Source organism: Pelodiscus sinensis, chromosome 1, assembly GCF_049634645.1.
Source record: "Pelodiscus sinensis isolate JC-2024 chromosome 1, ASM4963464v1, whole genome shotgun sequence".
In the NCBI taxonomy this organism is placed as follows: Eukaryota; Metazoa; Chordata; order Testudines; family Trionychidae; genus Pelodiscus; species Pelodiscus sinensis.
Genome location: NC_134711.1, coordinates 255,457,665 through 255,485,623, shown reverse-complemented (window position 1 = coordinate 255,485,623; position 27,959 = coordinate 255,457,665).

The window sequence follows — 27,959 nt, the reverse complement described above, 5'->3', positions numbered from 1 at the left end:
AAATAAAACTTGTTTTATTTAACAGGAATGAAAGGTGGGTGGGGGATGGGGCTCTGAACTGGGAGGAGTGGCCAGCCTGCTCCCAGCCTGCTCACTGCCCCCTCCCCCAACCCGCCACTGGCAGGATGTGTCCAGTAGGATCTCAGGTGTGCTCAGGGACTGCCTGCTGCATCTACGTGCTACACAGTAACGTGGCATGAGGTTGCATGTGTGTAGACACCAGCACGGTGTCCAGCCAGAGCAGCATGAGTGACACACTGTACACACTCACCCCCCACCCATGCAACTGCCCTGCCCCCTGCTCCCCCAACCTCTGAGTGAGTGAAAGACACCACTAACCTGAGGATCTCTCCACGGCATCTGAGGAGGCCTGGGAGACATCCTAGCTGGCAGGCATCAGCACCAGGGACAAGGTCACAGTGGGAATGGTATCCTCCTCCTCCTCCACTTGTGCAGCTGGCTGGCCCTTACCCTGCTGCTCCTGTGTCAGCTGGGTGATGACGGGGGTCCCCAGGCCAGTGTCCACAACTGTGGATGAGGTGTCATCCTCCTCATCCCCCAGGATGTCATGCAGCTCCCTGTAGTAGGATCAGGTGTGCAGTCCTGCCCCCAAGCACTCGCTGGCATGCACGTAGGAGAGCTGCAGTTCTTTGACTTTACTCTGGACCTGTTCAAAGGTCCAGAGTGGGTGTCCGTGCTCTGCCAAGGTCTGCGCCATCTGACTGAAGATCTTGGCTTTTCTCCTCCTGGCCCTGGGATCCTGAAGGGCCTCCTCCAGTCCCCACACCTCCAAGAGGGCCTCAATCTCTGGCCTAGACCAGAAGGGTGCATGCCTCTTGGTGCCCCTGGGTGGGTAATGTGACCCCTGGGTCTACTCCCCATGAGGACCAGAGGGGTCGTGGGGGGCCTCAGGGGCAGACATGCCTCGCCCTGGCTGTGGCAGGGAGAGCTGCATGGAGAGATGCTGCCGGGTTAGAATCAGCTTCCTGTCACAGGGCTTCTCCAGGGGGCCTGTACCTTTAAGGAGGGCCAGCAGACAGGAACAATAGAACTGTGATGAGTTTTCAGGAGTGTCCACCAGAGTACGTGTATTTTTTCATGCACAAATCCCCCCTGCTGCCCGTCCACACATGCCTTTTTGCACAAGATCTCTTGCACAAAAAGGTTTATTCCTTGTGAGGAGAGGAATAACTCTTGTGCAAAAAGCCCTCGCTTCTGACGCTTTACTGTACTTTTTTTGGTGCAAGAATGGACTTGTAGTGTGGATGCGCCACGAGTTTTTACACGAAAACTCTGCAGTGTAGAGGTAGCCTAAATGTCCCCCTGACAAATCCTTGCTCTATAATAGCATTGTCTTTCTCAGTTGTCCCTATGGTCAGCTTTTTCACAGTCCTCACACAACATACCAATGAATGTAGTCAGGTACCCAACCTTCCCCTGCCCCCGTCTCATTTCCATACAGCCTTCAGTACCTCATTGCCTCACATTATCATCCTCACATACCCCTTTGCTCTGGCTGCCACATATACTTCCCCCTTCCTCCACCCCCAAATCTGTTTTACTTCCACTGAGCTCCATAGCCCTATACCAGACCTATGGTATGAAGAGTCACCTGTGCAGTTAAACTATATGATTAATTTTGTATGCCTTATCTCTAACATATAATATCCAAATGGCTATACACCCCCCCCCCCCAAGCTAATTCCCTTTCAATTCAACCATGAACACTCACAAAATTGGACTCATATGCACAACTCTACTTGCTATTTCCCAAATTTTCAGATAACAGCAGATTACAAACCTGAAAGAAAATGTCCCTGACATTCAGATGTATTGATAATGCGAGTGTTTTCCAATGGAAATGGCAATTTGTAAAGGTGAGGAATTCATATACATTGAGGGTATGTCTAGACTACCGCGTTTTGTTGACGGAAGTTTTGTCGACAGATACTGACAAAGAGCGTCCAGACACATTGAGTTCTGTCGACAAAGCAAGCTGCTTTGTCGACAGAACTCTGTAGTCTGGACGCAATGTTACAGGCAATAACACCTTCTGTCGACAGAGTTCTGTCGACAGAAGGTGTTATGCCTCGTAAAATGAGGTTTACCAGCGTCGACAAAACTGCTGAGTTTTGTCGACGTTATGTCGACAGAACTCAGCGGTAGTGTAGACGCTGGTATAGTTTTGTCGACAAAAGTCCACTTTTGTCGATAAAACTAGGTAGTCTGGACACACCCTGAGAAATATAGTCTGTGGGGGGTAAGTCATGTAGATCAGAATAATTTTGGATCTCAGTTGTCCATTAGCTGGTGATTTTCTTCATTTTAATGATGCCGTTAAAGGAAACTGACATGAGCAACTCTACATTTACAAAGTTTTGTTTGTTGGAATTGGTACTAGGATGCCATCAGCTATTTGCTTGTAAACAGCTTTAACTCACATTTCTTTTTGTAGTATTCTATCATGCGCACATTCTACTTTATATTCAATACGAAACTACAGCAAAATAAATAAACCCAAGCAAAGAAACCTGAAAATGTAATTGATTAGTACATTTGGCTCCCCAATGGACACCCAAGGCTAACCATCTAAAAGGACAATCCAATAGAAATTGAAATGCTTGCTAAAGTAACTCATTTGCAACAATGCCTCCAGCAGTGCTTGAATCCATACAGCAGAAACTGCAGATGGTAGTACATGTCTGTTTATTGATATAAGGAATATATTACCGTACAGAGTCATCAGTTTTGGAAGAAAAAGCGAATATTCAAGTTATCATGAAAAATTGTTAAACAGCTCCCTAAGAGATTATCAGAAATCAGTGTCCTAATAGAAATGGCAAGAAGTTAGCATAAGGATTCAACTCAGTAGGCATAAAAATGTCCATAACTTAAAGGTGAAATAAAATACTCCCTGTCTCCAAACCTTGGAGGTTTTTACTTCAAAATAAACATTTATAGAATAGCTGGGATCACTAACCTCACTAAAAATAATAATTTGCCATTTTAAGTACAGTTCCTAGGTCAATGGAGCCCCAGTGCCTGCTAGTAATTGGGGTTGATCAGATTAAAATATTCCTTCTCACACATCCCAAGTGATAGCAGGGGATGGTGGGAAGTAACAGACAGCAGAATTCAGCCTCAGAATTCAGTAACATAGCAAGCATAAGCGGTGAGGAGTCCTGTGGCACCTTATAGACTAACAAAAAGCCCACAAAAGCTTATGCTCCAACACTTCAGTTAGTCTATAAGGTGCCACAGGACTCCTCGCAGCTTTTGCAGATTCAGACTAACACGGTTACTCCTCTGATACTCAATAGCAAGCATAGTTCTAGCCTGCTGAACTGCCTCTTCTGATATTTCAAGCTTCCACTGTTAACCATTCCAGCCCATTGATCTGTCTCTGAGTGGGAGGATAAAGGACACGGATCTCCTTCCACATATCCTCTGTTCTATCCCCTCAACCCTCAGCATCAGCCTCAGATACAATTTTTCAGCTGCCCAACTTCACTACATCCTCGTCCATGGTGCTTCACATTAACTCAGAAAGGCTTAGAGTCCATCTCCCAAATGTGGCCTAGGCTGCCAGATACTCTGTGTTCTGGGGAGTAAAAGAACATGAGAAATGGATGTTGTCCTTCTAGATCTGTTATTGAAAGAAACCTGTCTTCAGATTTTGGACCATGTAGTATTTTCTCCCTGACTATCACACCATAAATGTGTGATAAACCCTTCTTCCAGGAAAGAAGAAAAAGAACAGATACTCAACTGTGTGAGCAATATGAGGCAAAATTAATCTATATATAATTAGTCGATATATAACTTTTCAGGGGCAAATTATGCACCCTTCTATACTGAGTGAATATATTCCCAAAAACAGTGGACCTCATGCAATTCTCCTCATGGATATGCAGAATTTGGAAATTCTATATAGCAGTCATCCATCACCTGTATTTGTCACTTTGCCTGTGAAAATGGCATATCTTTTTACTTTACAGCCTGTGTACCATTGACAGCCAGTTTTAGAGACTAGAGCCAGACATGGAAGGTTCAGTGGAATTCAGTAGTCTTGCCCCTTTCCTCCAGACCCCATGGGAGCTGTTGCAGCTGTAAAGTCTTAGGGTTGCATTACTGGTTATAGAGTAGCTCAGTTCCTGCTCCTTGGCTTAGTGAGGCTACGTCTACACTACGAACTTTTTCCGGAAGAGGCAATGCAAATGGAGGGCTCATTTGCATGTCTCGTACTTTCATTTGCATATTCTCATCTGATCCTTTTTTGTGGAAGAGATTTTTGTGGAAAAATGCAGTATAGATGGCATCTTTTTGCACAAAAAAACCCTTTTGCGCAAGAACCCTTATTCCTCAAAAAATGAGGAAGAAGAGACCTTGGGCAAAAGGGGTATTTTGCACAAAAAAGCATCATCTACACAGTGCTTTGTTGCACAAAAACCTCTTCCGCAAAAAGGATTGGAAGAGAATATGCAAATGAGAGTGCAAGATATGCAAATGAGTGTTCCATTTGCATTTCCTCTTCCGGAAAAAGTTCGTAGTGTTGCCATAGCCTGAGAGACGTGCCTAGTGCTCAACTCAGGTGCTTGTGAGCTTAAAAAGAGTTGTTTCTTGAAAACCAAGACTAGTTTTTCACTTCTTTTGATGCTCACCTTTTATAAAAAGGGTAGCTTTTCATGTTGGTGATTGCTAATTGTGGGATTTTGCTGCCTACTTTTGCAATGGCATGGTACCTATTATATGTGACTACTGTGTGCAGTGACGCCAAGAGCTTTTTATACTGTGTGTATGGGCAGTAGGCTTCAGCATGCATTGCATAGCCCATGGTACTGTATGGCTGTTAATGTCAAAGGTAACGGAAATGCACTTCACATGGTTGTCTTCATTTACATAAAATTGCAGTTTAACAAACTGTCTGTGTCTATGAATCTGTTTCAAGAAACTAGGTATACGCCATTAATGTACATGTTACTGTTTCACTGACTATTGAACATCTGTCTAATATCATAGTTTGATTCAAGATATTTTTTGTTTAATTCTAAATCTAAATGAAGCATACTTATTGTGTTAGCATAATATTTGTATATATTATTTTTCAGGCAAATTCAAATGATTTTAAACTGGGTAAATTCCTTAATGGTCAAAGGTATGGAACCCATTTAATTAAACAGGGTGGCAGCAGTTTCTTTCCTATACGCAGGAAATTAAGAGTAACTAATGCATAGAAGCTTTTCATTGTCAAAGGTCTCCCAAAGAATAATAGAGACAGCTCCTCAAAGCCATTTAAGTGCAAAACTACCACTGTAGTCACTTAAATACATAATTTTGATCTTTGCAACCTTTGCTAGACCTATACATGTCTGTTTTCTCAGCACTTAAACGTCTGTTGATAAATTCCCTTGGGCATCCAAATTTCTGCCCCTGGGTGTCAGAATTTCAGTGTGACTATTTGTGTTCCAAGGTGCCTAGCTCTTGCCTAAACACCAGCAAAGGATCCTTAAGCAGTTAACTCCTTGAATATCTCTCCTGTGAGGTGTGATGTTGTCTGATTGACAAAGAACATTTACATCATCAGTATTACCATTGTTATACGATTGCAATAAATCTTGTACAAAGTATGTTATGTAAGGAGTCAGTTGGAAAGTTGAAAAAACAACAAATATGGTGGTAACTCTTTATAGACTAACAAAACATGTAGATGGTTTCATGAGCTTTCATGGGGACAGCCCACTTCTTCAGATGACTGGAGTGTTGGATGTCTAGGACCAAAATAAATAGGGGAGACAGGAGGGGGTGGAAGAAGGGCAAATTTGGAGGGGGGAGGACAAGAAAAGGCAGTGGGTAAAAAATACATCAAGGGAAAACCGAGTCTATAAGCACCTAAAGACTAGATAGTTCATGGGGGCAGAGAAGAACTATTAATTAGCAAACAACAAAGAATCAGGAAACACTTAAAGACTGATGAAACTTCTAGTTATCTAGATGGTATCATGAGATTCTTCAAAGACAAAGAACCATTGTTGCCCTCATTGTTTGATGGGTAGGTAATGTCTGAGTGTGATTTTCATGTTCATATGCATCTATCATCTTTGTATCTAAGTTTGACTATTGGCTACAGACTGCTATCTTACACATACGTTTTATTCCTGAGTAAACATACCGGATGGAATATACATTTAGGCCTAACTCCTATGTATTGATGGTCCATCAGGGACTTAGGAGAAACTCATTCCATCCAGATAGCTTTTCTCGCTAATACCTCAGTTTTTCAGGAGCAATAATCATCCTCAATAATATGGTTCAGTAAACTACGGAAGGTCATGTCATATCCTCATGTGATCCTGGACTCCATCTTTGGACAGTAATTTTCTAGGCACTTAGGATATGAACTTTATTTTGAGTCAGTACATTTCCAGGCACATGGAAGAGGATATAAAAGACTACTATTTTTTTCTGTCCAGATTCTCTGGTCTGTGGATTTACATCTAACATGATCATTTTGAAATATGGATTGAGGACCTTTCAGTCTTTTGATAATTACCAGAGACACTTTACAAGCTCACAGTCTATAGCATCATGATATCTTGATATAAGGACTTTGCAATTATTTGTATGTATATGATCTATTAACCATTTATAACTTGTGTGTTTTTTATTATTAAATGTCTAGTTTTTTATTTACTAAAGGATTGGCATCAACATGATCATTGCATCAAATCTGAGTTACATATTAACCTGGCCAAATGGCTTATATCTTTGAATAAGAAGGATCCTATATTTTATTAAATTCATTTTCAATAACTATTCGTTATAAAGTCTGCTTTCTAGGCGTTAAGGATAGAACACCACAGGAGATTTCATTTATTAACATCTTGTTAACCAGTGCAATTATACAGAAGTTCACTTTTGTTACTAGCCTGGTATGGTCTTTCACTAGAATAATCACCCATTTAGGATGATTGTGCTCTATTTCCTTGCAATCTTGCCCTGAATGTAGTATTCTCAGCTGTGCAGCACAGTGGCACGAGATCAGATCTGGTGTTTTCAGAGGCCTTTTATCTCTTTTGTGGATCTAGCCCCAAGTAGCTAGGAGTCTGGAATGCAGACAAGGGCTGCTTTATCCTGTTGGTACTAAGACAAGCCAAAGTTGTAAGGATCAAAGATGCAAAGGCTTTTATAGCCTCATTAAGTTGAGAAGTGAAAGAAAAAACTCTCATGGAGGGAACAGAAAGTATGTCAGCACAATTCTTCAGGTGACCTCTTGAACTAAGGTATCATTTACAAAAGCCCTCAAAACACATGTTTCACTGCTGTCAGAATATAAACCTGAATGAACTGATGTCAGTGTCTCTTACTAAAAAGGCCCTCTAAAACTTTCTGCATTTGAGAAATTAGGAAGGAAATGGCAGGACAGCAACATATTAACACTGACATGATCTGGCTCAGTGAAAACAGATAAAGGCAGAGAAATAACCCTTTTCACTAAAAACCAGAGGAAAATACTATAAACATGAAAAATTAAAAAAGATGTATCAAAGATTAAATAGACAGTGCCTGTGGGCAGGTTTTTCTTTCACAAGAATCACAGCATTCAAGTACACAGCAGTGAGACAGAGTCAAGTTAAAGTTTATTCCTAAGTAACGGTGTTAGTGAATAATTGAGAAGAAGGTAGTTAATTTCATCATTTTAAAATGTAGTTGTATTTTGAAAAGTATCTAAAAATGGCAATGTTTTATCCATCATATCAGCAAACTGTCCACCTGAATCATTCTAATCACTTCCTTTGGTGTAAAAAATAAGGCACAAAACCTACAAGCACATATGAGTAGTTTTCATTTGGACCTCTAATATTCATAAATTACTTACAGGGAAGAAAAACTCCAATATCAGGGCTGATATTTGTACTGTAGTTATTCTTGTTATCACTGCACAGTTAATATGATAAGATTTGACAAATAATTTTCAGCATAAAATTGGGGTTTTAATAAAATAAACTTTTTTTTACAGATGGTGATTGCTTTCGTTAAAAATTCTCAAGTTTTTTGTCAAGAAACATTGTCACAATTTTCCACAGAAATAGAAGTCCAGTTTATTACCTGCTTCTTACTACAGTTATAATTTTTCCTTGTTCTCTTCTGAGAGACAGGATCACAGATAAGAATAGTAATTCCAATTTGTGGTGGATTTGAACTTTTCAAAGTTGACTTATTTCCGATTAAGAATGAAAGCCAAAAATTTTGGAATTCTCCCTGAAATAAAATGGAAACACAGGTCTTACAATGTAGACAGGCTTCCCTGACTTTGAGATGCTGGAAGTCCTAAGAAACAGGCTTCTTGTAGGCTGTCAAGGAGATGAGTATGCTCCATGGCTGGGTTCCAGTGGAATTTTGTTGAACTTGACACATTTTCACAGAAAGATTTGATTTCACCAAATAGGTAAATTTCACCCACCAATTCCCCAAAATTAACTAACTTAAAACTTCAGGGTGTGACAATCTGAGGATCAATTTGTACAACTTATGAATTCCGCATGACACTATAAACTCTCTGTACTTCCCTTTTATCACACTGCAAACTCTAATTTGAATGTGGGAAACTTGTTTTCTATGCTGTCTTTCTGAACATTCTGGCCCCTATCTAGAAGAACTTCACAATGAAGGACTTTGTCCATGCCAGATAGACTTTCCAAGATGTTGTGATACAAGTTTGACCACAGAGGGCCATTGACTTGGATCATCTATTTTATTACAAACATCCTGAAGAACAGACAAGCTCCAAATTAAAAGAACTAGTTTGTTGGGGGAGATGTTGCCTGCCAATGAAGTCTCCTGAATAGGTGGATCCAGGAGCCACCTAACACAGGAATATGAAGGTTATAAAGTGTAGCAGGTAATATTTTCAGGGTCTTTAGTCTTTCACTAGTTCAAGATGAGGGAAGCTGATTCAGAATCTCAGGGTATGTCTACACTACAAAGTTAGTTCGAACTAACAGACGTTAGTTCGAACTAACTTTCATAGGCACTACACTAGCGCTCCGTTAGTTCGAATTTAATTGGAACTAACTGAGCACTTAGTTCGAACTAGGTAATCCTCATTCCACGAGGATTAAGCCTAGTTCGAACTAGCTAGTTCGAATTAAGGGGTGTGTAGCCCCTTAATTAGAACTAGTGGGAGGCTAGCCCTCCCCAGGTTTCCCTGGTGGCCACTCTGGCCAACACCAGGGAAACTCTACTGCCGCCCTCCCGGCCCCGGACCCCTTAAAGGGGCACGGGCTGGCTACGGTGCCCGGGCCAGGTGCAAGCCTGCCAGCACCCAGCCAGCAGACCTTGCACCTGGCACGGATCAAGCTACCCACCCGATGCCCCCCAGCCCTCCCCCTCTTCCCGGGACCAGGCTGGCGGCTCCCGGGAGCTTGCCCGGGACCGCAAGAGGCAGGCATCCGCCTGGGCTAGTGCGGACATCGTGGACCTCGTCCACGATCTCCGCACTAGGCACAGGAAAGTGGCCGGCTTGGGCAGGATAGCTGCCAGCCTGGCCACCCAGGAGAAGGTGTGCAAGAGAATCAAGGGGGTCCACTGAGACCCCCGACCCTGAGCCCTGAGCTTTCAATGGCCGTCCTGGGTCAGACCAAAGGTCCATCTAGGCCAGTAGCCTGTCTGCCAACAGCGGCCAACCCTAGGGACCCTGGAGGGGATGGACCTAAGACAGTGACCAAGCCATTTGTCTCGTGCCATCCATCTCCAGCCTTCCACAAACCTTGGGCAGGGACACCACTCCTACCCCCTGGCTAATACCACTCCATGGACCCAACCTCCATGACTTGATCTCACTTCCCTTTAAACCCTGTTCCAGTTCTAGCCTTCACAGCCTCCTTCAGCAAGGAGTTCCACAGGTTGACTCTTTGCTTTGTGAAGAACAACTTTCTGTTACTAGTTTGAAGCCTGCTACCCATTCCTTTCCTTTGGTGTCCTCTAGTCCTTCTTTATGGGAACTAATGAAGAACTTTTCTGTATGCACCGTCTCCACCCAACTCCTGCTTTTAGAGACCTCTATCCTGTCCCCCCTCCATCTCCTCTTTTCGAAGCTGAAAAGTCCCAGTCTCTTTAGCCTCTCTTCATATGGGACCTGTTTCCAACCCCTGATCATTTGAGTTGCCCTCTCCTCTCCCACCATCTCTCTTCCCCTCGCCCACCTCCTTTTCCCAGTCTCCCCCAGTTTTGTTCAATAAAGACAGATTCCATTTTTGAACACAATTGTCCTTTATTTTGTACATCAAGAAGAGGGGCTAGGGAAGGGTAAGTGGAAGGAGGTGAGGGAGGAATGGGGCACGAGCCCCCAATGAGGAGGACTGGGCTGGCTCTGTGGGCTTCTGGGGGTGGAAGCTCTCCTGCAGCCCCCCAATTGCCCTCTCTCCCCAGATGGCAGCCTGCGGCAAGTGCAGCCGGGCTGGTGGCCGAGTGCTGTGATGTGCCCAGTGTGGGCACTCAGGGCACTCCAAGCCAGGACTGCTTTGCAAGCGGGGCACCCTGAGAACTGTCTGTCTGGGGTGGGGGTCAGGTCCCTTTAAGCACAGCCCTCGGCTAGCCTTAGACAGCAGCTCCACGCTCTAAGTCCTCCTCTGATTCCCTGCTGGCACTGCTTCCGGCCATCCTTAACCCCGCTTCAGGGTCCACTTAATGTGGATGTGCTAGTTCGAATTAGCAAAATGCTAATTCGAACTAGTTTTTAGTTCTAGATGCGTTAGTTCGAATTAGCTTAGTTCGAATTAACTAATTCGAACTAAGTTAGTTCGAATTAGCGCTGTAGTGTAGACATACCCTCAGTAAGGCAGGGGGAGCTCTGCCTACCTGAATTCAAATGGCCTCTCAAGTACTGCCAAGAAAAATATCAGCAAAATAGCTATGCCAATGGCGTGTGAGTTTAACTCTGGGGGAAGGGAGGACATGAGTAATAAGAACTGATTCCAGGAACTGGAGAGAGGGAAGTAGGGCCTATGCGCTCAATAGAGGTTGCTAAAGAAGTGTGACGGGGAGTTCCCACCCCACACTGTATAGATAGGGATTAAACCAGCCCTGAGGGCTGAGAAGTGTCCACCCCCTGGACCTTACTGGACATGCCCGAGCTTCTCTGCTTTAAAAGAGAGCAGCCCAGATCACTTGGAGCTGGGGGCTGGAGGGAGACAACATGCTTTACCAGCTCCAGGCAAACCACAGTGACTGCCCAGACACTGAGGCACTATCATGCAGTTTGGAGACAAGATACATCCAGAGATATCACCTGTTCCAGATCCCAGCAGAATGAGTTAGATCCTAGGCAAAGGAGGAGAACTGCAAATTAATCCGTGACAGAGACACTTGAAGCAGGCAGCAACCCAGGGATGGTGACGGCTTGTGGGTGAGTCAGTAGGTGCCAGAGAGTCAGTGTGCTGCAGCTGAAGTTGTCCCTGATGACTCAGTGGCTTGGGGAAGCCACTAACAGGGCCCTGGGCTGGGGTCCTCTGGAGTGTAAGGGTCTGGACCCCCCTGCTAGGGGCTGCAAACTTTTCCCCTTATCTCCTGTCCCTTCAGGGGGGACAGATTCACCTCCTGAGCAGAAGTGAGGTATTAAAAAGAGGACTTTTGTACTGTCCTGCAACCAGAAACAAGTTATAGACTGTGTCCAGTGGGTTGTATATCACACACCCTCAAGAGGGAAAGCTGATTTATTATCTGGAGTCAGACAAGTTATAGACTGTGGACATTAAGTCACCCTACACCATGAGGAGGGGTGAGTTGTTGTTTAGAACAGTAGAATTGTGTTGCCCTGTAAAGAGCAGCAAGGTATAAATGCTGAACATTGGGTCACCTCTCAGGGATTAAAAAGGTGAACTATACTAACCTTGGTGGGAGACACTCAGGGTATGTCTACACTAGCTCATTAGTTCGAGCTAGGTAGGGTAATTAGGGCAAGCGGAGTTGCAAATGAAGCCTGGGATTTAAATATCCCGGGCTTCATTTGCATGTTCCCGGGCGCCATCACTTTTAAATCCCCCTTAGTCCGAACTCTGTGCCCGCGGCTACACACAGCATGGAGTAGATAGTTCAAATTAAAGATCCTAATTAGAACTACCGTGGAGTAATGGTATTTAAATCCCAGGCTTCATTTGCAACTCCGCTTGCCCTAATTACCCTACCTAGCTCGAACTAACGAGCTTGTATAGACATACCCACATTCTCGGGAACACAAAGGGTGAAATATGGAAGTGACAGGTGTGGGTTAGACACTCCCAACTCACCCTAAACAGGGCCTTCTCTCCTGCTGTGTGACATATGGTGGAGAATGTGAGCAATGCCCCAGGCCTGAGGAGAGGCCTAGACTGAGGAAACGAAGTGAACTCAGACATAACACAGGATTCCTCTTTTCTTGGTGTGTTCAAGAGATTTAAATAAGCGATGCAGAGATGGCGTGAGACAAGGTCCTGGAATGGCTCATGGACAGCAACACTGAGTCATCCTTCCCCGTGAGGAGAGGATGTTTAGAAAAGTAGGATTGTGTTACCCTATAAAGAGGAGCAAGGTATAAATGCTGAATATTAGGTCAGCCTACCCCCGTGGACTAAGGAGATGAACTAATAACTCGGTGGGGAGACATATGTTCTGGGGAACAAAAAGGGTTAAATACGGGAGTGACAGATGTGGGTACCAGCCTGCCCTAAACAGGGCCTTCTCCCCAGCCTCATGATGGAAGACTTGTACCCTGAGAGTGTGTGTAGGTAGCCTAAGCAATCTGGGGGTATGTCTACACTAGAAAGTTAGTTCGAACTAACGGACGTTAGTTCGAACTAACTTTCCTATGCGCTACACTAGCGCTCCGCTAGTTCGAATTTGAATCGAACTAGCGGAGCGCTTAGTTCGAACTAGGAAAACCTCATTTTACGAGGACTAACGCCTAGTTCGAACTAGCTAGTTCGAACTAAGGGCTGTGTAGCCCTTTAGTTCGAACTAGTGGGAGGCTAGCCCTCCCCAGGTTTCCCTGGTGGCCACTCTGGCCAACACCAGGGAAACTCTATGCCCCCCTCCCGGCCCCGGACCCCTTAAAGGGCCACGGGCTGGCTACGGTGCCCGTGCCAGGTGCAAGCCTGCCAGCACCCAGCTAGCAGACCCTGCACCTGGCACGGCACAGAGCCACCCACCCGATGCCCCCCAGCCCACCCCCTCTTGCCGGGACCAGGCTGGCGGCTCCCGGGAGCTTGCCCTGGACCGCAAGAGGCAGGCACCTTCCTGGGCTAGTGCGGACATCGTGGACCTCGTCCACGATCTCCGCACTAGGCACAGGAAAGTGGCCGTCTAGGGCAGGAGAGCTGCCAGCCTGGCCACCCAGGAGCAGGTGTGCATGAAAATCAAGGGGGTCCACTGAGACCCCCGACCCTGAGCCCTGAGCTTACAATGGCCGTCCTGGGTCAGACCAAAGGTCCATCTAGCCCAGTAGCCTCTCTGCCAACAGCGGCCAACCCTAGGAAGCCTGGAGGGGATGGACCGAAGACAGTGACCAAGCCATTTGTCTCGTGCCATCCCTCTCCAGCCTTCCACAAACTTTGGGCAGGGACACCACTCCTACCCTCTGGCTAATAGGACTCCATGGACCCAACCTCCATCACTTGATCTCACTTCCCTTTAAACTCTGTTCTAGTTCTAGCCTTCACAGCCTCCTGCAGCAAGGAGTTCCACAGGTTAACTATTTGCTTTGGGAAGAAGAACAACTTTCTCTTACTAGTTTCAAGCCTGCTACCCATTCCTTTCCTTTGGTGTCCTCTAGTCCTTCTTTATGGGAACTCATGAAGAACTTTTCTGAATGCACCCTCTCCACCCAACCCCTGCTTTTAGAGACCTCTATCCTGTCCCCCCTCCGTCTCCTCTTTTCTAAGCTGAACAGTCCCAGTCTCTGTAGCCTCTCTTCATCTGGGACCTGTTCCCAACCCCTGATCATGTTAGTTGCCCTCCCCTCTCCCAGCCTTTCTCTTCCCCTCTCCCACCTCCTTTTCCCAGTCTCCCCCAGTTTTTTTCAATAAAGACAGAGTCAATGTTGGAAGAAACATTAGCTTTATTTTGTACATCAATAAGAAGGGGGGCTAGGGAAGGGTAAGTGGAAGGAGGTGAGGGAGGAATGGGGCACGAGCCCCCGATGGGGAGGACTGGGCTGGCTCTGCGGGCTTCTGGGGGTGGAAGCTCTCCTGCAGCCCCCCAATTGCCCCCTCTCCCCAGATGCCAGCCTGCGGCAAGTGCAGACGGGCTGATGGCCGAGTGGTGTGATGTGCCCAGTGTGGGCACTCAGGGCACTCCAAGCCAGAACTTCTTTGCAAGCGGGGCACCCCTTAGAACTGTGTGTCCGGGGTGGGGGTCGGGACCCTTTAAGCGCAGCCCTCGGCTAGCCTGAGACAGTATCTCCACGCTCTAAGTCCTCCTTTTATGCCCTGCCGGCACTGCTTCCGGCCATCATTAAGCCCTGTTCAGAGTCCACTCAATGTGGACTTACTAGTTCGAACTAGCAAAACGCTAGTTCGAACTAGTTTTTAGTTCTAGATGCGTTAGTTCGAACTAGCTTAGTTCGAATTAACTAATTCGAACTAAGTTAGTTCGAACTAGCGCTGTAGTGTAGACGTACCCTGGGTCAGTCTTGGGGCTGCATTCAGATTCCAGGGACTTAAAACCTCCAGCACTGAGCAGCTAGTACCATATCCAAAAGACTGTCCTCAACTTGACCTATGACACAAGGCCAAATTCTGCTTTCATGTATGCTTTTACACCTGTACTGAATACAAATAGGCTCCAAAGGGGTAAATGAGGGCAGAATTCAAAGATAATAGACATGCACAGTTGTAGCTGTAACTAAATGGGGAGGGGGCATGCAAAGTGGTGACAGTCAACAGAGTCTTTGTTATGGATGATGATATACAAACTAGAAAGACACAGCTTGACATATAGATACCAAGATGATTTTGCAGTTGGAAAACAAACAAACTTGTACTTCTTCTCCATCTGGTATAATTTCTAGTGAAATAAGTGGGAACTATTGATTTTAATGGGAATTAGAATATGCCCTCAATAAACTATTCTTTGAAAGCTATTGAAAAACAGCAAACATGGAATCTTCAGTGCCATTTTTATAATCACTTTGTGGAATGGAATAGCATTTGAAAAGATTGTATTACCTTGGGAGATCAATAGAGGTAAAATTATAATCATTACTACTAATGAAATGAAATTGTCTAAGTCAAAGTGCAAGGATGTTGAATAGCCTCCGTCCATAATTTGTTTTCAGTCATGCAATTTTCAGATGTCTCCTTAAGTCTTACAGAATTATGTCCATTCTTTTGACTTTTTAGACACTCGTTTTGAATGTAGAAGAGATATGTGTCTTGTTATAACATTTTTAAACTAACCAATAGAATTCTATAAAATGGTATTTTCTATTATGTCCTATCTTTTATTTTACAATATTTTTATTGAACCCTATTGATTATGTGCCCATTATATTTCATATCACTTTTTCAAAAGGGTTCAGTTTGTTTTGGGATATGTGTGAATTATTGATTCATTGAAAAGTTATTTGAGAATTATTATTGTACGCAAATCACTGGACTCTGACATTAGCCATTCACAATGAAGTTTTCACAGCCCCATACATTTCTCATTTGGGGTACTCATACCTCTTTCCTCATCTGTCACAGTAAATCAAAATATCAACAAAAAAGAGAAGCACCTGGGATACAAGGTGACAGCATAGGTGCTAGTGACTGGGTAGATGGAACATGGGGGCCAGCATTAGAGATCACTCCGCAGCCAATCAAAGCGCTGCTATGATTCAGTCAGCAGACCCCGCAAAATGTAGTTACTTAAATGCTATCGGCAAAACTACCCCACCCCAGGAGACTGCCTTGGTTACGACAATTCTGTGGTCCTCTGAGATGAAGCAGTGCCATTCATCCCACTCACTAGCTTAGGTTGCCCATGGCTGCATTAGATAGTGGCTTTTAGCATTCTCCCAGGACATGAGAGACATGGGTCAAATCCCACTGCTGCATGATTCAGAGCAGGGGCTTATCCCTCAACCCCTTTGTGAGTGCCCTAGAGGGGCACTCAGTCTATTTTCACCCAAGAAGACAAAAGCATAGGCGACGGATGGGTAATATAGGCAAGGGAAGGCATTTCCTCTCCTAAAAGACCGGGATGGCTCCACCCACCAGACTCCAGCCAGCTGGAGAAAGCTGAGGCTGCTGCTATGGTATGGGTGCCTGGCCTACCAGTGCTGTAGCCAGCCAGAAATGCTGGGGCTATGGTGCAGCTGCCCAGCTGTTCCCAGGGCCAAAACTGGGTCCAGGGCTATGGTGCAGGTGCCCAGCTGCTCCTTGGGTGGAAGCCGGGGGCCAAAGTGCAGCTATTCCCAGAGCCAAGGCCATGGTGCAGCTTCTACACTGTGCCTGACTGTAGGGCAGGAGCAGGGTGGTGGGGAGGGGAAGCTAATACTGCTCAGTGCTTTGGGAGCCAGGAGTAGGAGAGCTGGTTTTGTCTGGCTGCCCCGAACTGAGGGAGCGGTGCTAACCTTGGAGGTGTGGGCAGTAGTCATTATAGAGGGATATGGAGGTGCAGAGCAGAGCCCAGTGGCCACAATGAGGGCCAGAGTATATTTTGTCCTGGATTGTTCTGTTTCCTGTTGAAGCTGTTTGATTTTGTATGAAATACTTAAATATTCCTTGGAAGCTGGAACTCCCAACTGAGTGCCATATATGCTGTATGAAGGAGTTATTCTCTCCAGCCTGCAGGTAATATTTTATGGCTATGACTCTCTAGTCCAGACAGGTGCCAAGGGCTGGGCAGGAGGGATCTACCTGAGGGTATGTCTACACTACCCCCCTAGTTCGAACTAGCGGGGTAATGTATGCATACCGAACTTGCTAATGAAGCCCGGGATTTGAATTTCCCGGGCTTCATTAGCATAAAGCCGGCGCCGCCATTTTTAAAAGCCGGCTAGTGCGAACCCCGTGCCGCGCAGCTACACGCGGCACGGACTAGATAGTTCGGATTAGGCTTCCTAATCCGAACTATCTGTACACCTATTTCGAACTAGGAGGGTAGTGTAGACATACCCAATCTCTCTCTGCCTCAAAACCCCCTAAATAAAATATGGGCCCTGTTATGGAGTGGGGTGGCTCCACTCACAATGCTCCAGACAGCTGGGGAAAACTGAGACTCCAGTTTTGGGTGCCTGGCTGAATAGTGCTCTGGCTAGCCAGAAAGCCTGGGGCTGCAGCATGGCTCCCTGTCTGCTCCCAGGGCTAGAGCTGGGTCCAGGGGGGTATGTCTACACTACAGCGCTAATTCGAACTAAAGCATCCAGACTAAAAAACTAGTTCGGATTAGCGTTTTGCTAATTCAAACTAGCATGTCCACACAGAGTGGACCCTGAACCAGGCTTAAGGATGGCCGGAAGCAGTGCTGGCAGGGCATCAGATGAGGACTTAGAACGTGGAGATGCTGCCTCAGGCTAGCTGAGGGCTGTGGTTAAAGGGACCCCACCCCAGACAGACAGTTCTCAGGAGTTCCCTGCTTGCAAAGCAGTCCTGGCTTGGATTGCCCAGGGTACCCACACTGGGCACATCACAGCACTCGGCCATCAGCCCGGCTGCACTTGCCACAGGCTGCCATCTGGAGAGAGGGGGCAATTGGGGAGCTGCAGGAGAGGTTCCATCCCCAGAAGCCCGCAGAGCCACCCCAGTCCTTCTCACTGGGGGCTTGTGCCCCATTCCTCCCTCACCTCCTTCCACTTACGCCTCCCTAACCCCCCTTCCTGATGTACAAAATAAAGGACAATTGTGTTCAAAAATAGAATCTCTCTTTATTGAACAAAACTGGGGGAGACTGGGAAAGGGAGGTGGGAGAGGGGAAGAGAGATAGTGGGAGAGGGAAGGGCAACTAAAATGATCAGGGGTTTGGAACAGGTCCCATATGAAGAGAGGCTAAAGAGACTGGGACTTTTCAGCTTACAAAAGAGGAGATGGAGGGAGGATATGATAGAGGTCTATAAAAGCATGAGTGGGGTGGAGAGGGTGCATACAGAAAAGCTCTTCATTAGTTCCCATAATAGAAGGACTAGAGGACACCAAAGGAAAGGAATGGGTAGCAGGCTTCAAACTAATAACAGAAAGTTGTTCTTCACAAAACAAATAGTCAACCTGTGGAACTCCTTGCTGCAGGAGGCTGTAAAGACTAGAACTAGAACAGAGTTTAAAGAGAAGTGAGATCAATTAAGGGAGGTTGGGTCCATGGAGTGGTATTAGCCAGAGAGTAGGAGTGGTGTCCCTGCCCGAAGTTTGTGGAAGGCTGGAGAGGGATGGCACGAGACAAATGGCTTGGTCACTGTCTTTGTTCCATCCCCTCCAGGGTCCCTAGGGTTGGCCGCTGTTGGCAGACAGGCTACTGGGCTAGATGGACCTATGGTCTGACCCAGTACGGCCATTCTAAGCTCAGGGCTCAGGGTCGGGACCAGCTTGATTTTCATGCAAACCTGCTCCTGGGTGGCCAGGCTGGCAGCTCTCCTGCCCTAGAAGGCCGCTTTCCTGTGCCTAGTGCGGAGGTCATGGACGAGGTCCACAATGTCCGCACTGGACCAGGCGGGTGCCCGCCTCTTGCGGTCCTGGGCAAGCTCCCGGGAGCCGTCAGCCTGGTCCCGGAAAGAGGGGGAGGGCTGGGGGGCATCGGGTGGCTGGCTCGAGCCGTGCCAGGTGCAGGGTCTGCTGGCTGGGTGCTGGCAGGCTTGCACCTGCCGGGAGGGGGGCAGATGAGTTTCCCTGGTGTTGGCCAGAGTGGCCACCAGGGAAAGCTGGGGAGGGCTAGCCTCCCACTAGTTCGAATTAAGGGGCTACACAGCCCTTAATTTGAACTAGTAAGTTCGAACTAGGCTTAGTCCTCGTACAATGAGGTTTACCTAGTTCGAACTAAGCGCTCTGCCAGTTCGAATTAAGTTCGAACTAGCGGAGCGCTAGTGTAGCACCTATCAAAGTTAATTCGAACTAACGCCCGTTAGTTCGAATAAACTTTGTATTGTAGACCTGCCCGGGCTGTGGAGCAGCTGCCCAGCTGATCCTGGAGTCCAAGCTGAGGCTGTGGTATGGCTGCTCCTGAGGTCATGGATGTCGTCAGGCTGCTATTTGGGCCACATTGCACCTGATCCTAGGCTAGGTGTAGGGCAGGAGGGGGGAAGTTAGTGCTGCTTAGTGCTCTGGGGGTATGTCTACACTACCTTCCTAGTTCGAACTAGGAGGGTAATGTAGGCATACCGCACTTGCAAATGAAGCCCGGGATTTGAATTTCCCGGGCTTCATTTGCATAAGCGGGGAGCCGCCATTTTTAAATCCCCACTGGTTCGAACCCCGTGCAGCGCGGCTACACGGGGCTGGAACTAGGTAGTTCGGACTAGGTTCCTAATCCGAACTACCGTTACTCCTTGTGCAACGAGGTGTACCGGTAGTTCAGAATAGGCACCCTAGTCCGAACTACCTAGTTCGAACCCCGTGTAGCCGTGCTGCACGGGGTTCGAACCAGCGGGGATTTTAAAATGGCTGCTCCCCGCTTATGCAAATGAAGCCCGGGAAATTCAAATCCTGGGCTTCATTTGCAAGTGCGGTATGCCTACATTACCCCGCTAGTTCGAACTAGCGGGGTAGTGTAGACATACCCTGGGAGCCAGGAAAGGGAGAGCTGGTTTTGCATGGGTGTCAGGTATTGGGAGGGATGTGTTAACCTTAGGGGTGCAGGACAGGGCCTAGCATCCACAAGCCAGGCCTTCACCCACCACCTATGGACAAAAGAATCAGCCTTTGGACTTTGGGATCAGTTCCTGAATATAAAGATTGCTCAGAAATATACTGAAAAACATGTGTTAAGAATTTCATCTTCAACCAAGTCTAGTTTGTTTAGTATAAGAAGGTGTATTGTCCTTACTTTTTTGTATCCATACCTGACGTAATGCCTTATATCTTCTACTCACTTAAAATCTCTCTTTGCATTAAAATACATTTGCTTTGTCCTTTAATCAGAACTAATCCAATGTTGTGAGCTGTATGAGTAATTCCATTTACTCATATGGCAAATTGCTGTATTTTTATCCTCTTAGAAACAATGGACCTATTATATCTGGACTGTGGAGGAGAGGGCTGGATGTGTAAAACAAATTCTGTTGGAGGAAAATCTGGAACTTACTGGAAGCCAGAGCATGTCTGGTGTTGCTAATAGGCTGCTGGGTTCAGAATTGTTGGACCAGAGCTGTCTATACACATATACAGAGGATAGGATGTGCATGCTGTTTGTGAGGAGCCAAGTTTATATGCCATAGCAGTAGAGCATTGTGAGACACCTCAGGTTTCAGGGCAGGTGGTGATACAGCTCCTCACTGCTTTGGACAGCACCCCGACAAAATAACGCTATAAAGTACTAATGGGAAAATGGAACAGCCTTAATTGTGAATTTTAAGGAAATATTTTCTATATTGTTTGTGCCTAACATTGCAATTTTGGACATTATAAATCTGGTTCATATGATGTCAGATTCTGTTTCTTATTTCTGATTGCTCTTTCTTTCATTATTATTTCTGTCAATGCTTTTGTTCCTCTTCCTAAAGCAAAAAATTGCCATGAAAAACTTTGCAAAGCAGGGTGACAGGTTTCTTAGTCATATGGGTTAAATTTATTTTTTCTTCAGATTTCAACACATGGACAATCTTCAGTCACCAAGTTCCAAGTTGCTTGATCATGTGTTATATTCTTCATCTGTCATGGCAGGCATGTTTTGCATCAACTTTAGTTGGATATGCCCATCTGTTTATCCTTCTGGTATGTAAGTTCTTCCCTAAAAATAGTTTCCAAGAATATATTGAGAATTGCATGGAAACAGGTAGCCACTGAAAATTGGTGACATTCGTTTAATTCTTTCATGTCCCTATATGAGGAGGAGGATTTCATGAACAATATAGGATATTGTATTCTGAAACTTAAAAGTATAATTGGTCTTATAACTTTAAGCTCTTCAAATCAGGGACCACAGTATTTCATGTTTTTTCTACAATACTAGGTACAATGGCACCCTAATAGGGAGTTCCAAGATTGTTCTGTTAGCTTAAAATGGATCCCCTTGAAGTCTCTAATTAAATGAAATCTGAATAATTCTGATTCCCAGTCTTGAATGAAGGCATGTCATGCTAATAAAAATGTGTTGTGATAGCCAAATATCATCTATCTATGGTGAGAAAGTATTTGAAAGTTGCCTATAAACATTTCTGAATAACAGGCCTAAAATTATTTGCCATGAATTTACAATCCATAATGTAAAACATCACACTACTATGGTAAACGTTTGATTTTATCACAATTAAATAGTTACAGAATACTTTATACAAATTGTCAAACTCCAACAAGAGGTATTAAAATGCCACAGCCCTTTAAGTAAAATATATGACTAAATGAAAATAATCCTACTCCACTAGGACCAGGCAAATTGCTGTTCTCTGTCATTTCTTAAAAATGCACATTAAGATCATCCTCTTATGTACCAGTGACCTTGATGCCACAGGCAAAGAATTCATACTCACGTAACAGAAGTCACTATTCAGTCTGACAATACACTCTGCTGCCATGGTATTTATCTATATAAATATTATCTAAGATATCATGTGAAAGCTTATATTTGTCATGGTAATCATTATGTTTTGATTAAAATGTTTAGATATGTATAGAAAATATGCTCAAAACATGAAATCAGGCATGTTTGATTTGTCTTTTGGCCAGAGGCTCAAATATAAATCAACAGACAACAGGAATTACATTTACATCTGAAGTCAATGGGAAAAGCAAATTAAGAAGAGGGTGAAAAAAAGAGATATGACAGCCATACTCTGGTGTAACAAACAAAAGTACTTTAAAAGGCTTCCTGGAGTATCAAAATGGGCTAAAAAGATTTTGGTTATCCATCAGTTCCACCATCATTTTATATCTATGAATGGTGGCTCCTAAGTCAGTGGCACTGAGCTGTAATTCACAGTAATTAATTCCTTGACAAAGCATCACAATAGCCAACACTTCCACCAAGTCCAATTGTATCATAAGCAAAGATAAGATCATAAGTTCTTAAGTAGTAAGCAGGATGAGAAACCTTGTCTGAAAAGCTCTATGGCAGACAGGTGTCTACCATTCCCCAAACCCTAATGTACCAGGCAAAGGAATAGTATTACACATGAATAGAGATTCAGTGCTACTGGGAGGAATGTTATCATTTGGTCCTTTCAAATGCCAGGACAAACAGGATTTCTCCACCTCTTTCCCTCAGTGGGCCTATACCTGTAGTCAAACATTGCTCATCTCATGCATTGTAGATACAAAGGTTCTCTTCACGCTCATGTATGGTATTTCATTATCTCTAGTATGACATAACAGCTGCTTAGTTCAGGATCCACCTATCACTGAGGCTACATCTAGATTGCAAGCTTCTTTCGGAAGAAGCTTTTCCGAAAGAGATCTTCTGAAAAAACTTCTTCCGAAAGAGAGCGCCCACACTACCCAAGAACATCAAAAAAGCGATCTGTTTTTTCAAAAGATAGCATCCATACTGAATAGACATTATCTTGCATTTAAGATGTGATTACTATGGACAGAGTGGCCACCAGGTCACCTGTGCTTTTTTCTTCTTTCCTCTTCTTTCCAAAGAACTCCCTCTTCCCCATCCGCATATACCTTTTTCCGAAAAAGCTCTTTCAGAAGAAGGCTTCTTCCTCATAAAAGGAGGTTTACAAATGTCAGGAAAAACCCTTTGTTCTTTCAATTTTTGTCCAAAAGAACACGATTGCAGTGTTGACGTAAGTGAAAGTTTTTCGGGAAAATGGCCATTTTTCGGAAAAAAAACCTCTGTAGTGTAGCCATAGCTAAGGGTGGTAAGATATCTGTCAGTGCATTTAGATTAGCGCTCCTAAATGTGGCAATATCCAAATGTGCAGTTAAGTTTGAATGGCAATCAAGCTGCAGTTATTGTAACCTTTGATGGGCCAGAGATTACTTCACTGTCCTTGTGATAATGCCTAGAAACAACTACCAGGGAAAAATCATGTCGAAAATCCTGGGTCTCTACAAGGATTGCACAGGGCCCACCTCCCCACAATCAAATCCAAAAGAATGAAAGGAATGAAATTCTTAAGCACCAACTTTATAAAATCTTATGATAAAGAAACCAAATAAATAATAACATTACAATATAAGATGATTACTTTGTAATTGGCATACATTTTCTTCAGTTATACATAAATATAAAGAGAATAAATTAAGTCTAAAAAGGTCAGTTCCCACAGAAACATAGTGAAAAGTAACTCAGAAGTCACAAAATATTAACTTGAATTTACCTGAATCTCAGTTACAGTCAGTGAACACAAAATTTTGTGCATTCTGCTGAATCAAAAGCATTACAACAGCATCTTCCCTCCACATGCCTGTGGAAATCTTCAGGTGGACTTTCCTCCTCCTCTTCTGAAATTGCCCATTTAGCTAGTCAGCTAACCAATTAACCAGCCACTTAGCTTAGTATACAGATTTAAAAAAAAAAAACCTCTATCACAAGAAAAATATAAACTGAGAACAATAAAATAGAAGTGATTCTTTCCCCATCATCTCTTTCAAATAAGAGAACAGTTGGTAAATCATAGTCAGACAATTCAACTAAACATTTTCAGAAGGGTAACCATATTAGTCTGCAACTGAAAAAAACTTAAAAAACAGCAAATAGTCCTGCAACACCTTAGGGTATGTCTACACTACAAAGATAGTTCGAACTAACGGATGTTAGTTCGAACTAACTTTCATAGGCGCTACACTAGCACTCCGTTAGTTAGAATTTAATTCGAACTAACGAAGCGCTTAGTTCGAACTAGGTAATCCTCATTCCACGAGGATTAAGCCTAGTTCGAATTTACTAGTTCGAATTAAGGGCTGTGTAGACCCTTAATTCGAACTAGTGGGAGGCTAGCCCTTCCCAGCTTGCCCTGGTGGCCACTCTGGCCAACACCAGGGAAACTCTACTGCCCCCCTCCTGGCCCCGGAGCCCTTAAAGGGCCACGGGCTGGCTACACAGTTTGTGCCAGTTGCAAGGCTGCCAGCACCCATGCCAGCACACCCAGCAGCTGAAAACCCATGAGCCAGCCACCCGATGACACCCAGCCCTCCCCCTCTTCCTGGGACCAGCCTGGCGGCTCCCAGGACCCTGCCCGGGGCCGCAAGAGGCGGGCCTCCGCGTGGTCTAGTGCAGAGATCGTGGACCTCATCGAGGTTTGGGAGGAAGCCTCCAATGTCCACGATCTCTGCACTAGCCACAGGAACGCGGCCGTCTACGGCCGCATGGCTGCCAGCCTGGCCGCCAGGGGCCACCAGCACAGCCGGGAGCAGGTGCGCTGGAAAATCAAGGACCTGAGGCAGTCCTACTCCCGGGCCTGCCTGCCAGGGGCCGACCTGGAGGCGTGCCCCCACTTCCAGGCTCTGGACTGCCTCCTGGGGCCTCATGCCGTCCCTGCCCCCCGGGACGTGATAGACCCCGGGGCAGAGGGACCGCTCCCAGAGACGGAGGAGGAGGAGGAGGAGGAGGAGGAGGAGGGCTCCGAGAGCCAGGATTTGGGACCCCCGAGGCACCCCACAGAGCCGCTCGCCTGTGTCATCCGAGGCCGGGGAGGCGTCCACCTGTGAGTACCATCGTGCTCCCCTTATGTGTACGAGGGGCTGAGGCGAGAGGGACCCCAAGGACCGTGCGCCTGGGCCTTGCCCACCACGGAGCAGCAGCTGGGGATCCTGCAAGGGCCATGGCCTTGCAGAGGGGAGCTGGGTTTCACACACCTGGGCCCCTGGGGTAATTGACCGCTGTTCTTGTTTCACCACAGGCGCAGCACCTGGGACTGCAGAGCGCACCACCCCGCCTGCAGCAGCCACCCACGCCCGGGCCAGCAGGAGAGCCAGGAACCAGGAGGAATACCAGAGGCAGCACCTCCGGTTCCTGGAGCAACAGCTCCGTATCCAGGACCACTGGGTCCAGGAGGACCTGAGGCTGCGCCGGAGGAGCTTGGAGGCACTGAAGGAGCAGGGCCGTGCCCTACGAGGCCACCTCCAGAGCCTGCTCGACCGCTTCCCAATTCCTCCTGCTCCCCCTGCTCCCCCTGCTCCTCCCCCTGCTCCCCCTGCTCCCCCTCCTGATCCCCCTGCTCCCCCTCCTGCTCCCACTCCTGCTTCCTCCACACCCCCCGTCCCTCCTGCCCCACCCTCCACAACCATTCCCCACCAACGCCCCCGGACCCGCAGTGTTGCGAGACAGGAGAGGCAGCCGGACCCCCACCCCTGAGCTTTCCTTTCCCTTCCTCCCTTCCCTCCCTTTCCAGCTCCCTCGTCCCAGGTTTCCCCCTCCCCTCTCCCACCCTCCTTCCTCCCTCCCCCCACCCCAGTTATGTTAAATAAAAAGATGGTTTTTTTGAAAAACAGGTGTCTTTATTTGACAGTAGGTAGGGAGGGGAAAGCGGAAGGGGGTAGGGTGGAAGAAGGCCCCAGTGGGGCATGCAGGGAGAGGTCAGTCCTCCTCCTCCACCAGGAAGCTCTCCCGCAGGGCTTCCCGGATCCGGACAGCCATCCGCTGGGCTTCCCGGACGGTGGTGGTGCGGGGCTGACTGTAGTGGCCAGCCATGAGGTCAGCCTCAGCCATCAAGGCTGGCAGGAAAGCCTCCCCCTTTCTCTCACATAAATTGTGGAGCACACAACATGCTGCCACCACAGGAGGGATGTTGTGCTCAGCCAGGTCGAGACGGGTGAGGAGGCATCGAAAGCGGGCTTTCAGTCGCCCGAAGGCCCCCTCCTCCATGATGTGGGCCCTGGTCAGCCTGGCATTGAAGGCCTGGCGGGAGGGATTGAGGTGCCCCATGTACAGCTTCATCAGCCACGGCTGCAGTGGGTAGGCGGCATCCCCCACCAGGCACACGGGCATGTCCACGTTCCTGACCCTAATGTGGCGGTCGGGGAAGAAGGTCCCGTCCTGCAGCCGCTGGCACATGGATGAGTTGCGGTACACCCGGGCATCGTGTGCTTTGCTGGACCAGCCCACATTAACGTCCGTGAACTGTCCCCGGTGGTCACATACGGCCTGCAGGACGATGGAGAAGTACCCCTTGCGGTTCACATAATGGGACGCCTGGTGTTCCGGGGCACGGATGGGGATGTGCGTCCTGTCGATGGCCCCCCCCCGCAGTTGGGGAAGCCGAGGGCACCGAATCCCCGGATGATGGCGTCCGGGTCGGCGAGGCGGACCACCCTGCGGAGCAGCACCCGGTTGATGGCCTTGACCACCTGTGGAGAGAGGCACAGCAAAGCGCCAATCAGTGGGGCGCCTGGGTGGCTGGGAGCATTCGTGCCCTGGCAGTGCCCCGCGCCCCACTCCCGGAAGTAACCCCCCTGGCGGCGTGTAGTACGGCCGGGACAGACCAACCCCTCAGGTGCGGGGCGCTTTCGCCTCCTCCCTCCCCCCCTTTGTCCCTGGGGCAGCCCATCCCCTCCTTGCAGCCCCCCTCCCCCTCCGGCGCAGTGGCCAACGAGTGCCATACCTGCATGAGCACCGCTCCAACGGTGGATCTCCCCACGCCGAACTGGTTCCCGACGGATCGGTAGCTGTCCGGTGTGGAGAGCTTCCAGAGGGCGATGGCCACACGCTTCTGGAGGGGGATGGTGGGCCTCATGCGAGTGTCCCTTCTGCGCAGAGCAGGGGCGAGCCACTCGCAGAGCTCCAGGAAGGTGTCCCTCCTCATCCTGAGGTTCTGGGTCCACTGTTGGTCCTCCCAGTGCTCCAGGACGATGCGGTCCCACCAGTTGCTGCTGGTGTCCAGACACCAGATGCGGCGGGGCACGCCAGTGCCGGGGCACCGCCGCGGCTCCTCCACGGCCCCCAGGGCGGCCAGGTGGAGAGGCAGGGGGCTGACGTGCACCAGGAGGTGCCAGGCAGCCTCGAGCCATTGGTGGCAGGCTTGCAGCAGCAAGTCCAGAAAGTGCACCAGAAGGTGCAGGGCGAGCTCTGGCTCCATGTTGCCACCTGCGGCGGCGTCCCCGAAGGGAAGCACCGACACACATGGGCGCAGAGATCAACGCTTTGCTGTCCCTCGGCGAAGTTGGCAAGCAAGCAGGAAAAGCTAAGAACCGGCTGTCCGGGGGGGTGGGGGGGGTCCCTTTAAGCACGAGCCTCAGATAGCCTCAGACAGCAGCCACACAAAGCAACTACTGAGCTGATGCCCTGCCAGAACCGGTTTCAGCCGCCCTTAAATGCGCCCTGCATCCAATCAGTGTGGACGCACTAGTTCGAATTAGCAAAACGCTAATTCGAACTAGTTTTTAGTTCTAGATGCATTAGTTCGAATTAGCGCTGTAGTGTAGACGTACCCTCTGAGACTCACAAAAATGTAGATGGTACCAGGATGTGCTCACAAAAGCTCATGATACCATCTACTTTTATTTTTTGTTAGGCCCTAAGATGCTGCAGGACTATTTTCTGTTTTTTAAACTAAAACAGTTTTTCTCAATTCAAATAATATTCCTAGTATAAATTTTTCAAAATAGTGTTTACTCCCTATTTCTCCTTTCTATAATTAATACTCTCAGGAGTTCCCCATGGGAGTGTTAACAATACCACTAACCTTCTACAAAATGCTTTAGAATTAAAGTAAAATAGCCTGTTTTCTGTTCAGCCTCTCCCAAATCACACAGGGCACATAGTCTTCTGTAAAGCTTGCCCTCATTGAGTTCCAGCTACATCGGACCTATTGAGCATACCCAAAAATTACCGCACCTAAATCCAGAAACTTCTGAATGTGAGAGCCAATTATGCATCAATATAGCAACAAAGACCCAGACACAACTAATTCCTAC